A 17,127-nucleotide genomic window follows, 5' to 3' on the forward strand; every position below is an offset into this window, starting at 1 on the left:
GTCTACACAGAACCACAGCAAACATAGAGACAAATCAATACAGACATGCTCCCAGTATACCTCTGCCTTATTGTGAGTATGCTAAGATTTTAAACCATGGACAGCAACAGACTATAAGTAACTACCCACACCACTCTGGGACACTAACAACTGACTTTATAAAATTAAGATTAAATGGAGATAATTTGAAGGAATGGAGCCAGCAGCTCCAAGTCATATATTTGAGAGAAAACATTTTGTTCTTCATTATTGATCCCCCAAACAAACCTTGGACTTATGAAATTGACTGCCTCCATCATAAGGCTTATTATATACTCATTGCATCTATATCCCCAAGTATTTTTCCTAGTCTTGAACATAACCTAACTGTGTCAGAAATGTATCAAAATTTATTTAATTTATTTTATAGCAATAGTGTAGCATCTACCACCAGAATTTCAAGGGAATTCTACTCTGCCAGGTTAAGACATGATATCCCCATGAGCAAACATATTATAAACCTGAATGCAACCAGAACAGAACTCATCCAAAGGGGTGAGAATATATCTGATAGCACTATGAAAAGCATTATAATCAATTCATTAGATGCCAGCTGGGATAATTATATAACTTTACTCGACAGCTTAAGCTTAGAACATCTTACATTAGAAAAACTCACTAATAAACTTATAACAGAAGACAAACTTAGAAGAGAACGATCTACATGTCAAAGGGAAGACAAACACCAAAAGAGAGACTTCCCTAAGAACACAGGATATAGGGATAATTACTATCAAAGAGATAGATCTGATAGAAGAATTCATTTATCAGATAGGACCTCCCCTGACTACAAACACAAATGTAGGGAATCTCCCAATTCAAAAGACAAAAGAAGATATAGAGAAAACTCTAGGGAAAACATACATGGGTCACTATACAGAATAAAAGACAATAACCCATCAACACCAAAATCAACCGAGACTTGGCTCATTGACTCTGGAGCCACAAACCACACAACCCACAATAGAAAAATTCTCAACAACTTCATAAAAAAGGAATACCCCATAAAGGTAGCTAATCAAAATAATGTTCTGGTAAAAGGAATAGATAACACTCATATCAAAGGTATAGGGAAAATAGAGGGGGTGTTATATATACCCGAAATTCCACATAATATATTGGCAACTCTAAAATTAAACATTGAAAATGGAGTAGAGACTACATTCAAACATGGAAAAGTATTCATGACAAAAGACAATAGGAACATAGAAAAAATATTCACTAAAGAGGGACTAACGTATCTAATGCCACAAGATAATATTTTAACCTGTGCGCACTCCCATTTAGAAAATGAAGCCAAAACTGATAACCATAAAGAGAATGAAACTATGTCAAGTAATGAAATCATTATATCAAAAAATTTACACAATGGTAAACCAATACACGACAGCTGCACACATTTACTTCATAGAAAGCTAGGACATGCCAGTTTTACCGTTATACAGAAAATGTTGGGATGTTGTGAAGATATAAATATAAAGAATTGTAAAAACTACCTGGAATGTTCCGTATGCAAATCATCCAAGCTCAAAAACAAACCTAAGCCCAAAAAAGCCACTCGCACCACACAATCAATTTTTCAGTTAGTTCATATGGATGTTGTAGGCCCAATGAAACCTTCAATCAAATATAGAAAAAGATACTTTCTAACTATAGTCGATGATTATAGCAGGTTTGGGTTCGTGTACACCCTTAACCATAAAAGTGAAGTTTTCAAAAAATTCAAGGATTCTTTAAAATGGTAGAAACTCAACATAATATTAAAATCAAACAAATAATGACCGACAGAGGGTCAGAATTTTTATCTAACGAATTTTCCAATTGGCTAAAGTTACAGGGAATATTACACTTTAAATCTTGTCCCTTCTCACCCTTTCAAAATGGAGTCTCAGAGAGAAAGAACGGTTTGCTACAAACCATGGTTAGATGTGTGCTAGACGATGCTGGTTTAAACCAATCCTTCTGGGCTGAAGCCCTTACTTATTCTAATTATACTCTAAACCGCTTATGGTCAAGTGCAATCAACAAAACTCCATATGAACTCATGTATGGCAAAAAACCAAAAATTGGGCATCTACACATATTTGGCGTAACTGCTGATGTATATGTACCTAGACAATTGAGACACAAAGGAGAGAAAGTATCCAAAAGACTAATATTCATGGGGTACGAATCAGGAACCAAAGGATATCGCTTCATTGATAAAAATAACCATTTCATTGTGTCTAGATCTGCCGTGTTCCATGAACATGCAAATTGGTCCAAAATACACCTCAACGAGCTATACCCAGAATCAGAAAACACTACACACACACACACAGAAAACATTATTCACCAGATACCAAACCCAAAATTATAACAACAAACAAACCCAAATATCCAAAATAATTAATGATTAATGAAAGAAAGGACATCCTATATTGAAAGTAGACCCACTAACTGAAAGGGAAGCTAAGTATATGCCTAGCAATGAACAACCTCCTGATAGACCCATTAGATCAAATAGGGGTACAATTCCAAAAAGATTTGATGACTACATACTATCTCTCCATGCAAAAAATCTGACACCCAATACATATGATGATATACTTAAATTACCTCTAGAAGAGAAAACAAAGTGGGAGGAAGCCATGAAAAAGGAAATGGATAGTTTGAAGGAACTGAATGTATACAGCAGATCCCCCATCAGATAAGTCCCCCATTGGTACTAAATGGATATTTAAAATAAAAGAACTAGAAAATAACAAATTCCTGTATAAAGCTAGGTTAGTAGCTCAAGGATTTGCCCAAAGATTCCCTGACGATTACGAAGACACATATTCACCAACTGTTAGAGCAGAAAGCGTAAAGACTGCTTTAGTAATAGCTTCCATTCAGAATTTGGACGTGTATCAGTTTGATGTGCAAACCGCATACTTACATGCCAATCTAGATAAGGAAATATATGTAAAAGCACCCCCAGGAAAAGATACCAAAAAAGGAGAAACATGGTTGCTAAATAAGAGTCTATATGGATTAAAACAATCCGGTAAACGTTGGTACAAATGTCTGTCTAATACTCTTAAAAATATGGGTTTTATAGCCACGTCATCAGATCGATGTTTTTTCACTAAAAGAAATGATAAATCTGTTGAATTTGTCTTAATATACGTTGATGACATATTGTACTTTGGACAAGATAAAATCAAATGTGACGAATTTGCTGAAAAATTGGGTGAACACTTCAACTTAAAAATATTGGGTAAGGTAAATAAATATTTAGGAGTCCAAATTGATAAAACGGACAAAGGATTCAAATTATCCCAAAAAGAAAAAATTATTGAACTCGTTCAAAAATGTAACATGATTAATTCAAAGAATTGCGAAACCCCCATGTCTACTGACTTCACCAGAAACATGCACAACGAATTCGAACCTTTTAAAGAAAACACTTTATATAGATCTATTATTGGATCATTATTGTATATATCTAATTGGACTAGACCAGACATCACTCTTGCGGTTAATTTATTATCAAGACATGTAAGTAGTCCAAATTTATACCACTGGGAAGGAATCAAAACAATTCTAAGATATCTGAAGTTTAGTGCTGATTTCAGTTTATATTTAGAACCATTTATTTCAGAAAAACCCATTTTATCCTGTTACGCAGATGCAGATTGGGCTGGAGATCCAAAAAGTCGTAAGAGTACCTCCGGTTATGTCTTCCTCTTAAACGGTTGTGCGGTACATTGGTATACTGGCAAACAAAATTTAATTGCCACATCAACTGGTGAAGCCGAGTATATCTGCCTATCTAAGGCAGCAAATAACCTGATATGGTTTGATGATTTGTTGTCCAATATATGGGCTGAACCCATTCACCCCATTCATATCAATGAAGACAACAGAGCAGCAATTGATATTTCAACCTCCGAGGCAATAGGCCAAAGATCTCAACATATCGACATCAAATATAAACATGTGAGACAATTGTCAAGTATGGGTTTTATTAAGGCTATATACTGCGATACAAGCGAACAAATTGCCAACATTCTCACTAAGCCTTTGGCTACTAAACAACATACTTATCTGACTTCTAAATTCAATGTACATATTTAAAACTATATATTATAAGTTAGGTATTTTAGAGGGGGATTTATTACGATTGAAAATACCTAATCATATTTTCTGCTTGTATATATCTGTTCATATTTCAAATGATTGACATCATTATGTCTTTCCCCATTGGTCCCTCCTCACCTTTTTGCTCCGCCTCCTCTGTATATAAGTCAATGTTCCTGTCAGATCTAGTTCGTTGCTGTCCTAATGTAATCCTGTGAAGGATAAGAAACCAATAAATACCTTTATAATACAGAAGCCTCAAGTCTCTTAATTGGGCCTAACCAGAAAAAACAAATAAGTAACAGTTTCAAGATAATCATATTCCACTGCTGGAATGGCCTGGCAATAGCTCAGACCTTAACCCAATTGAAAATCTATGGAGCCGACTAAAGAAACTTGTTAGTCAGAAGTGACCCAGCAATAAAACTCAGTTAATAGAAGCAATCATTCAGTCTTGGTTTCACAATCATAACAGCTGCAGAAGTAAAAGACTTGGTTCACTCCATAGGAAGATGTTGTAAGGCCGTAATTCATGCTTAAGGTTACCCAACTAAGTATTAACTGACATGATAATTTTTGTATATCTTGTTTTTTCTATGGTGATAATTTTTGTATATCTCATTTTTTCTATGTGTTTCACTTCTCTTCTTTACACTGTAACTGCTATTCTAATAGCAAAGCCTTCATAAAAGTTATTGCATTACATTCTGAATTAAATTATCTTTCTATTAATATATAATTTTATGGTACTACTCCCAAAAAAGTGGTGTTATTAGCTAGTTTTAGAAATACATTTTTTCCAGTCCTTACAGTCCTTCCGGTGTGGCGCCGCGGTGCTACAGTCGGGGAAATACTTCCGGTTTGCTGCTGGCCGCCGCCAGATGTTCCTTCGGGATCGTCAGCTTCCACTGCCTGTTAGAGCCGCCTTCACAACGGAATGGCAGCTCGAAAAAACTCCGTTTCCATGAGGAAACGGAGATAGAGCCGGCCGGGGTGGGTAGAACTCTCTGCATAGTCCCCAAAGTTTTTCTTTTACTTTTGGGACGGAGCGGATGAGCTTCCCCACATCCCCAGCCACTGCTCCGGGCTTTGGGAGACCTCTGCTATATGCAGAGCTAGGCGACAAGAGCAAGCCTGCGAATTTAACAGATTGATTAAAGAAAATGTGAGCTGGACCTGTGATACAGAATCGCAAGTATTTTACTTATTTTATAAAAACTATTCAAGAGAAAAAGGGAAGGGAAAGAGGAAAAAAAAAGGACTTTTAAAATGGCGTCTGCCGAGGCTTGAGAAGAGGCTGAAAGGGAAAGTCCTTCCATTCTCTATTATTACAATGTAGCGGAATACCACAGGCTACAATTGTAGACAAAACTTCGCTCCCGTGTTTTTTTTCTCTCTCTTTTTTTTCCTGGGGATCGGATATTGCTTCTGGTTGGAAAGAAGTCTTTTTTTTTTTTACAAAGCTTGCCTGGGCGGAAACATGGCACTGAGACTTATAAAGTCAGACAAACAAGTAGTGGGGGGGGGATTCCCCCACTAACAAGCTAAAGGAACAAGTTTTAAGTCTCCAGTCTCAGAAACCCGATTTTAATATAATAGAATTTCTCTTAGAGGAGATTGTAAGAAGGGATGAGATTGTGAATCAGCATCTTGAAAAATTTAAGCAGGAAATTAAAGAATTGGTAAAATCTAAGTTTGATTTTTTGGAGCGAAAAATTTTAAAAATGGCTAATGGCTTTTCAGAATTTATGATACAGTTGGATGCAAATACTAAGTTACTAGAGTCTAAAATGGAAGAAACTCAAGATAATTTGGACAATAGAATTCAAAAAATTGAAAATGATTTGATAAATATTCAAGATAATAGCTCAGAAGAAAAACCTAAAATGGAGGCTGATCAAAAGACTGGCAATGTAGAAAATCTGCAACAGAGGATTGAAAGAGAGGTTTTAATGGTACAATATAATTTCACTGAATATGCGATAAGACTGAGAGGTTTGCAGGAAAATAACAGAGATGATTTAAGGAAAATATCTTCTGAAATTCTAGCTAGGATTTTAAAGGTTCAACCTGAGGAAGTGTTTTGTAGGATTGACAGAGTTTACAGAATAAACTCCTGGATTGCAAAGCAAAGGCAATTGCCTAGAGATGTGGTGATTTATTTTACAGATAAAGAAATTAGGAATAACATTGTGCAAAATTCCTTCAATTCTAATTTGCAACTGTATGGAAGAAAGATTTGGATTTACAAAGAACTCCCACCTAAGATATTAACAGAAAGGAAGAAATTTGGTTTTTTGGTGACTGAGTTAAAAAAAAGAAATATTCCATTTAGGTGGGACATCCCAGTTGGTATTATATTGAGATATCAAGGAGAAAGATACCAGTTAAATACTGTTGAAAGAGCAGAAGAATTTTATCAAAACATTTTGAAAATGAACTTAACATCTTTAGGCACAATACAGGATAAGCAGAAGGAGTTGGAAATAAAGGGAAAATATCGAATTACAGACTGTACCAGATAAATTGCCTTTGGACTCTTTGGATACCCCAGCCGGATTATTTACAAATTTGAGAGAAGTGCCATCTGACTCTAACGTGATGACTTATCAAGTCAAAGACAAGTATGGATACCAACCAGATGATATACAAGGGGCAAAAAAGAAACACGAGATACAAAAACAAAACCAACAAGATCAACCTATAAAGCAGAATGAAAACCGATTAGTTGATATACAATCTGTAGAAAGGAAACCAGGATGGAAATTAAACCCACAAAAAGAAAAGAAAAAAAGAAATAGGTCGTACAAAAATAGAAATTTCTAAACCAAGCAACAGTGAAGCCAGTGACTTTAAAAAATGTATGAATATGTGAAAAGGTAGTGGAGGTGAAGTATTGGTTAATATTATCCTGAGGACAGTGACAGACCTCTGCATTGCCGTAATTTTGGGATGTGAAAAGAGCCTTAAACTGTTGGATTTGAATCATCTACTTTGGATTTTTTTTTTTTTTTTGTACCGATAAATATATTATAACTATCTTGAGTTACAAGGCAAGAGAGTTACATTGGGGCATGCAGAAGATCTGGTTGTTACCCACTAGGATGATGGGAATCAATAATCCTGATGAAAGCCACAATTACAACTATATGGAATATAACTATAATGTCACTCGGGTGGTTGCTTTTACTTTTATATATATATGAGGATATTTACTACTGATGGGGGCAGATATGATTGAAGATTTTGAACAAACTGTTGCATCAGGAAACTATGTTACCCTATTATGGATGATGGTCTTAATAATCCAGCGGAAAGACTTCAAAGAAGATATTATATGGACTATAAACTTAAAGTTATTGTCTTTTCTTTTCTACTTAGATATATTGGAATATATACATATATATATATATATATTTAAGCAGAGTGGATAGTGATTCACAGATATTAAGAATTGTTGTGTATGGCAATTTTGCAGGAAAGTGGGTGAATAAGCTAGTTTACAGACTGATTAGTTTAAGAAAAGGGATGTTTAAGTGATATATTTAGGGGAGTGGAGGAAATGGACAGAGTTGAATAAATGTTAAATTAGGATTTATGGGGCAGGCCGCTTTAAAATGTTATATTAATATACACAAAAGATTAAATGTTAAAGCAGGATTTACTATATATTTTTAAAGCGGAAGGTGGCTTTGAAATGTTGTAAAATAATATATAGATAAAAGTTTGAAAGAGGAGAAAAAGGGCAGATTATTGTTATATTGGGGGTTATAAAAATATGTTAAATTAGAAGTCATCATATAATGTCATAGTAGAATCTTTTCTCTTTCTCTTTTTCTTTTTTTTCTTTTTTTTTCTTTTTTGAAATGTATGGTTAAAAGGGGATGTTATAATATTAATAATATTTCTAGTAAGTAAAGGTCAGTATTTAGAGGAGGGAGTAAGTAATCTGTTATGAATTAGGTTTTTTGTTATGAAGAAGTCACGGGGGGAGGGGGGAGGGGGGTTAGGGAGGGGGGAGGGGGGGAAAAAAGGGGGAAAAACTTGTATTTGAAAACTTTTTCAATAAAAAAAAAAAAAGAGGTGATGGGCACCAACTAGATAAGAGTTTGAGACTCAGAGGAAATATGTTGGAAACTAGTTAAAATGCTAGAAATCAGCCAAACAATTGCAGGAGAGTTGGAGGAGATTATGCTGGAAACCAGCCAAACATAATATGCTGGAAATCAGCCAATAAAATGCTGGAAAATAGGCCAAGCAATAGGAAGAGAGTTGGAGGAGATTATGCTGGAAACCAGCCAAACACAATATGCTGGAAATCAGCCAATAACGGTGGGAGGTTCGGAGAAGATTATGCTGGAAAGCAGCCTAAAATAGTGGGTGCTCTGGAGGAGATTATGCTGGGAATCAGCCAAACATAAATATGCTGGAAAGCAGCCAAATAATAGAGGGAGGTATGGAGGAGATTATGCTGGAAATTAGCCTAAACAAAGCATGTTTTTGTGATAAACCTGTGTAACATGAAATGTGTAATAGACGATAAGCGGACAAAATCAAAGACAAATTGATAAAGTTTAAGATATTAAGATTTGAGGAAAAGGGTCAAGAGACTAAGAAATATAGATAGAACTTTGCTTTATAAAGTGTAATAAAAATGGAGTTGTATTTAATTTGAAATTAAGATTTGTGGTGATAAAATTGTAAGGTAAATAAATAGAATAGGAGGTTAGAATATTGTTAAAAATAATTTTGACACTGATGGTAAAAGATATAACAAAGACAATGTGGAGAAGAACCAGATATAATTAGGATTGATATAAAAATGAGCTAAATCTAATTTGAAACTAAAATTGTATTGATATAATGACTTGTTTAGATGAAGATGTTAGAATCTATGTTAAAATTTGTTCTTTTTATGTTTTGAATTTTTACTTTTAAAAGATGTAATGGGAAATTGTGAATGGAACTTGTTAAAGGAATGTAAGCGTGGTAACCATCTATGAACAGATTGAGACTCTGTTCTTGAAAATTATATTTTATGTTTATGTTTGAAAAAAATAAATATATATATACAAAAAAAGAAAAAAGAAAATACACTTTTTCCAAAAGGTTTCCACAATTTTGGCCACTACTGTAAGAAAGATTACCTTGACAGAGATAGACCAAATCCATTATAAGGGATCCTTAGTGCTCTCTGGGCTTGCTTGATTTCTTGCAGATGTTTCATCTGTGGACACCTCTCTAATTCACATGAGTATAAAAGGGAAGAAAATAAAGCACAGTCAGATTTATAAGATTCTGTTAGTACAGCCAATATTAATAAACATACTATTTTATCCTTCTTGTGGAATTTATTTCTTGATTTGGGCTTATTAATGAGGCTTGTAAAGTTGTAATTTGTAAACAAATGTAAAAATGGTAGCCATTGTGGTGTGACACCATGTTTTTTCTGTCTGTCCATCAGACTGTCTTTCTCTTAATCATTGCAATTTATACCAGATATATATGAATGCTTATGCTTATTGAATCCGCCAATATAGATGGATGAATATCTCATTTTGTCACTTCTTTGATAAGAACTTTAAATGGATAGAAAGAACTTAAGAATTTTGGGAAGAAAAAAAATTATCTGGCCATCTTGGGTTCCAGTATTGACACATGTTCAGCAAGAAGGCTTAGGTATTGTAGCCCTTAATTACCAGGTCTTGGCAACCTTCTTAGGTGACTCATGCCACTGTGTAACTTCAGCAGATAGCTTAGATGTGTACTTTTTGCCAAAGTTTAAAAATGTCAAAGATTTTTAAGTCTAAATTCATATCAGATCTCTTACAAGAATATCAAAATTTTTCAACTTTGATTATTTTATAATATTTTAACTTTTTTTAAAAAAAATATTTGACTGGGTGCTTTCTAAGAATATTGAAGACACTGGGTGCCATCGGAAGTCAATTTTTTAAAATTATTTTCATATTTGTCAGAATAATTTGTAGTGTTTTGTTGAACTTTGAATTAAGCTTGAATCTGGTGTCAGTCTTAAAGGCATGTGTCTTAAAATACCAAACTACTTCAACAGGAAACCTAAGATAAAAAGTGATGAATGAATAATTGAAGAGATGAATGGATACAACTTCTTAAAAAATCTTTTTTCCAAAACTGAAAATAACAATAATTGTTTCTTATGGCCAAAAAAAAAAAAAAAAAAAAAGACAGAAAGAATATAGAAAAAAAAATCTATTTTTCCAACTTTCTTTCTAAATCTATAAGTCCACATTTTCCTTTTTTAATCAATCTTCTCATCTATTGCAATCTATAAAAATGTTGGTGAAACAAACTGATAAACCCGTCCCTCCTCAATCTGTTTCACTGTTCAGTGAGTTAGAGTAATAAATCTGCCAGTAGAAGAATTTGCCAGCCAACAATACAACAGCAGGAGTGTCTTAAAGCAAATGATTTCAAATACATCAAAAGGAATGATCAACAATGTAAAAAGATAATCTTTATTTATTTATTTTCTATAAAGTTTTACAACAATAAGGAAGGTAATAGAAACGCCCTGGCCAAGGAAGCAAAAGGAACAAAAAAAAAAAAAAAAAAAAAGAGGAAAAACTCAATTATAATTCCCAAATTGACATGGCAAAAATTCAGCTGCCCCAAATATTTTGGCCTATCTCTAGTAGCTACATTTGTATCCAAATTAACTGCAGTCTGAGATGTGCTGGCAGCAGAACACCTGCTTCCTCTTTCTATCCTTGGGTGACTACAATAATTACCTGCTTTTACCTACCCAGGTTCAAAAGCTGTGAAATATTGCTAACGTCAAGTTAATCATTCTTCCACTCGCTCCTGCCAGATGATTGGCTTGGTAGTTTGAATTGCAGCTTCCTTGTCTGACAAACCTATTAATAGTCTTGTTTCATTTCAAGTTCACATCACTCTCAATGTGAGTTAACTGGCCCTCCAGATGCCAATTTGACATACTTACAAAGTAAGACAGTATGATATCATGTATTCCCTCTGTATGCTGCTTATATTGTAGGCATCTTTTTTCACATCACTTTGTCACTCGGGCCCACTTCTCATAGGTTATGTAGGAAATGGTATGCCTCTCTGACTTTATGCCACAATTGGAAACTCATATGATGAATCATTCTCTGAACAAGAGGAAAATTCTTTAGTGTCAAAGTTTTTATATTAGTGGAAAGCATAATTTACCCATTTTCTTTGGATAGAAACTTATTTTTCTAAAATAAAATTTCACAAAGTAAGCCTTGGTTCTTAAAGTTAAATTCGATTAATTTCACTTTTGGATGTGGTCAATTTCAATTTTAAATTATTGTTCCAAATTTCTTCATTATTCTGTGATTTACAACAAAAAGCAATGGGACTATTCAAGAGTGTGTGTGTGTGTGTGTGTGTGTGTGTGTGTGTGTGTGTGTGTGTGTTTCAAGTAGCTTTCTCTAATTTTTGTAAATAAATTTTGAGTTGAAAAACCATTGTGCTAGGGGAGAGCTGCAAATTCTGACTTATAGCCGTGTTTTGATCCTTATGCTTAATAGAAAAGTTGCAACATTATTGTGGAAGAATCACAGTGGTGTGATCTACTTTTTTTCTTTGCACATGTAACTTTTTATAGATTTCTTATACCAATATACACATTAAGCTTAATAATCCTAAAATTACTTATAAATGATCCACTTCATTCCTGCACTTTTATTCCAAACTTTACATCTGTATAAAATTTGACAGAATATTTACCTTCTTCTCCAAGATTTGGACAAATAGAATAAAAGGACACCCACTGGTTTTGATATCTTAATTGAAATGTCTGCAATCCGAGCTGATAAAGCATACCATTAAACCAAACCTAGTTATTATGTTATCTGCACAACATTTATATTTATACAAAATACTTTGCAAGTATTTTGAACCTTGGCACAGACCTGTCTACAATCTATCATTCCTGGAATTCCAGACAAGTAGAAAGCAGAAGTAGGGTATATTTCTTATGTAACTTTCTTAAACTATATTTAGCAAAATCCCTCTTGTCTTTTCCTTGACGTGAGTCTTAGTGGCCATCAGTGCCTCAACAATGTTTGATCTGGTAACTTAAAAATGTGTACCAAATAAAATTCTTCAATATCCACATCAACATTTTTAGTACTGCTAGTTTCATCTCCTAAACTATACATAGTTTAATGCAACTTTATGAATATGCTGAGATCCAACAGAGTTTATTCTTGGATTCTTAAACAATATTACTTTCATCAATGTCATTGCTATTTTGAGAATTAAGCCTCTTGATGTCTAATTTATAAAGTACTTCTACATAATTTATCAGATAAGCATAAATAAAATTATCCATAAAAGCATACATTTTGTATTATAGTAATGATGAAGCCACATTCTATTGTCATTCACAATCAAGTTTTACAAAAATAATTTATTTTTAATATTTATAATAGTGGAATACCACTACATACAGTAGAATGGAACAATGCCAGCTTTATAAAATATCAAAGTATCTGGCTATTGGCCATGGCAGAGAAAGATTTTGTGGAAGAAACTGCAATTCTTTGCTTGTATGTTTTTGCTTTTCTGTAAAGTAGAAAGTAGGCAAGCAAACATCTCAAAAAAAAAAAAAAATACAAGACCTTCAAAAATTTTAGTGAGGATTTTCCTCCTACTTTCAAAATGTACATTTGAGTTGAACCAATCCAAAGATAAACAGTGTGGATTTACAGCATCTCAGAAACAACCTTGTAAAAACAGCTTGTAAAAAAGTGAAAACAATTTAGAACTGGTAAAAACAAGCAACTATGCCAAAGACAAAGAAACTGCACTATGCCACAACCATTGACTTCATACATGACCCTAAGCCCATGTCTGTGGAAAGAGCCATTCCAAAGTTCAGCAAAGATGAGGCCATATGAACCTCAGACCGAGGGGCTGTTTCAAAAGGCAGATGTGGCTATAGTGAAGGCAGGATCCCATATGATGGTAGTAAGTGGTGGAATTCAAATTTTTTTACTACTGGTTCTGTAGGCGTGGCTTGGTGGGTGTGGTATGGCTTGGTGTGCGTGGCTTGGTGGACATGGCAGAAGAAGGATACTGCAAAATCTCCATTCTACCCCACTCCAGGGGAAGGATACTGCAAAATCTCCATTCCCACCCCGCTCCAGGGGAAGGATATTGCAAAATCTCCATTCCCATCCCATTCTGGAGTCAGCCAGAGGTGGTATTTGCCAGTTCTCCGAACTACTCAAAATTTCCGCTACCGGTTCTCCAGAACCTGTCAGAACCTGCTGAATTTACCCCTGATGGTACTGCTATATTGAGGAGCCCAAATCAATGAATGATATTGCCCAAGGCAAAGTTAAAGCTTTAAAAAATGGAGGGAAAATCACTTCTATTAACAAAACTGATGTTATAGGCTAAAAAGTTTTAAATTGGGGAAATAATATTCTAGACAGAGTAGAATTCTTTTCAAAAACACATCATAGGAAAAACCAGCTTGAAGCATTCTCTATTTCTGTCACTCTTTGTCTGTCTCTCCAGAATATATCCTGAAGTTTGGGTTTTAATTGTTTTTAATGGTTTAACTTTTAATGTTTTATATATGGTTTTTAAATGCATTGTAAGCCATCTTGAGTCTTCGGAGAAAGGCGGCATACAAGTTGAACAAATAAATAAATAAATAAAGTGCAGTTTCTGTATTTAAAAATTATGTTAATCCATGTCTAGTCAAAAGACATGTTTCTCATACGTACAAGTTTTAGATTAAAATGACAATTTCAAACACATACAATTCTCTTTAAAAATGCCACAAAGTATTTGGAAAGTAAAGCCTAATAAGATAACTGCCATCAATATTAACTCCAAAATCTATTCCATAAAATCAATTCAATTTCTTAATAAACAGGAAAACATTAACCTCAAAAACCCAGCCAATTCCCATGACTAAGCAAAAAAAGAATTTTCAATTTTAAAAAAAGTTTTATACAATTAATTCTCTGTGCAATTTCAGGCAGTATTTCATATTCTGAGGCAAAGAAAAAAAAAACCTGGAATACCAGAATAATCTGCATTATTTCCACTATTATTTTCTCTTTTTCTTTTCTTTTTTTTTAAAAAAAAAACATGCCTTGATCAGTCAAAAAAATAGTATTTAGCATGTCCAGTTTTTCCATTGAATATTCTGGAATTTATAATCCTAGATTCTTGCTGGAAAAGTTCTTATTGAAGTCAGAAGTTTTGTATTTCTCTGAACATCACTAAAGGTTCCTCTTGTGTTAGTTGCTTTTTTCGTACATCTTAGTATGGACAGATTTCTTGTTATGTTATCTAATAAATACTTTTGGTTGTGCTATTATAGATTCATCCTGGCAAGAATAGGTTTAACCAGAGGAAGAAAACTGGTTTTCTCTCTATCTGCTAGTTTTTCTACAATACAAATTCTACAATACAAATTGCAATAATTTATTCTATTTCTTCATCACTGTGATATTATTATCTTACCAATTCCAAATATTTTCTCATGCTGTTGTTTTCAAATGCAACAAGTTACACTGTGATATAATTTTTCTCTCTCCCAGCTGTCTTGTTATACCAGGGGTGTCAAACACAAGACCTGTAGGCTGCATCCAGCCTGTGGGGTGCTTAGATCTTGCCCACAGGTGCCTCTGCCAGCAAAAACAGAGCTTGGACGTTGCAGCCGACAACGGGTGGCTCTCACAAGCTCTGTTTTTGCTGGAAGAGGGTTTGTTCTGACTCAGCTCCCCAAACACGACAAACCCTCTGTAGTTAAATCAATGATTCCTTTATTAGGAGTGCCAGCAGCCCAGCAAAAAGTTTCTCTCTTACTAACAAGTCTGTCCGGCAGGGAGATGAATAGTTGTCTGCCATATCTATTCATCTCCATCCCCTGCCTTTTATCCCCAAAGCTAGGGTGGGGCTTCACTAGCACTGGTGGCTCTTCCATCCCAGGGATCGGTCCACAGATTTCCATCATTCTCCTTCCTCTGCCTTCTACGCGTCCATGCTTCAGACACTGGACCCAGCTGTTCTTCCTCTTCCTCATCAGCCACCTCCAGACGTCGGGGCTGTTGACTCTCCATCTGAGGGCTGATGGAGGGGCCAGGTTCTGCCTCTGTCTCTTTCTCTCTTACAGCTTCATTGCCTCTTCCCACTCAGAGCTCTCAAGTTGTCTTGATGCTGACCCTGACTCACACACTTCCTCCTCATCTGATTCAGCTGCTAGAGGGGCCAGTGCTGACAGGCCACAACAGAGTTGCAGGAGGCCATTGCAGCCAAAAATGGATTCAGGAGTCCGTTTTTGCTGGCAGAGCACTCACCATCACAGGCGTTCCCAACATGACTGATGTCGAGCTCGCCATGCCCACCCTGGCAACATCCACCCTGGCCCCCGCAAGATCAAATCCAACCCTGATGCGGCCTCAATGAAATCAAGTTTGACACTCCTGTGTTAGATGGTCACTATTATTGTTGGAGAGTCACTGAACACCCACTTCACTCTAAAAAAAAGAAAGCTTTTTAAATTTTATTTCCCCAACCATAAAGTCTTGATGGTTGATGAAATTAGAGACTCTGGTCAAAGCCAATTTTTTTTTCAATTTATCTGATATTCACACATGGGTAAAAATAAACATTTAGAAATAAACTTTAAACTGTATATATTAACAAAATGTTAATTATAATTTGATTTACACAAAATTTCTTTTGGGAGATTACAAAAATAATTATGAATTTTAAATCTGTGCCCTATTTTAAATGATGGTTGTGAGGATTTTAACCAATTTCTTAAATACTCTAATGACCAGGTATGGCTGATAGTTATCTGCCATCTTATGCATATATTAATATGTTTCCCAAATGACCTTTTCAAATTGAAAATAAATGTAATGCTGGAGTCTCTTCTTGTTCATGGAAAGTATATTACTCCAGAATGTTCACAGATATAACAATGTATTGTGTCAGATGCAATATATGTAACATATTTCAGTAAAGCACAATATCTATTTGTTCTCCTAAATGGCAAATGCATAATTTTTTTTAAAAAAATGGTCCCCTTCTCCCTCCCTCCCTGACTCCCCACTCTGTCTAGGTTTATGTAATATATACAGAACAAATGTAAGGGCCTGGTGGCTCAGCAGACTGATAGCATGGTGATTAACACCAGCTGTCTACAATTACTGTAAGTTCAAATCTCACCAGGCTCAAGGTTGACTCAGCCTTCCATCCTTTCTAAGGTAGGTAAATTGAGGACCCAGTTTGTAGGGGCAATAAGCTGACTTTGTATAAATATACAAAAGTATGAAGACTATTGCTTAACGCATTTTAAGCTGCCCTGAGTCTCCGGAGAAGGGCGGCATATAAATCAAATTAAAAAAAAAATGTTGTTGATTGGCTTGCACTCATGCAGCATATTCACCATAAACACAAACTGGGAAAACAATTCAGTGGAATGAAAATCTGTTTTTTTTTTTAAAGTAATAAAAAGTATGTACATCTGGCCTTCTCTTGACCAATTGCCCTTCCTTTCATAGTTTCATTGGAGAGAAAAAAAACTATGAACACGCCTAGTTCTGTTCCACTGAAGACATAGTGATGGTGAAGCAATACTTCTTTGAAGAGAACTGGAAGAACCCTTCCAGATTTGGAAAGCTGACCCGAGACAGTGAAGAAAACATGCACAGCAACAAGGGTTATTTTTCACTTTGCTTTTTTCAACGAAGTGATTTACCCATGTGGATGTATGTGTTCTTTCACTTGTTTCTTTTTTTTTATTCCCAAAATTGTAGGTCTGTCCAAGATCTACTTTAACTAGGTAGATTAACTGAAATGTCTTTGAATATTAGTAGCTCAGGTTATGTTGTTGGTTTAAACTACGAGCTTGGCGATTTGGTTGCAAACATTTCATCCCCATTTGAAAGGGGACGAAACATTTGCAACCAAATCGCCAAGCTC

The sequence above is a fragment of the Pituophis catenifer genome, unplaced genomic scaffold, assembly GCF_029215685.1.
Source record: "Pituophis catenifer annectens isolate HBS135680 unplaced genomic scaffold, rPitCat1.0.hap2 SCAF_4, whole genome shotgun sequence".
Lineage (NCBI taxonomy): Eukaryota > Metazoa > Chordata > Lepidosauria > Squamata > Colubridae > Pituophis > Pituophis catenifer.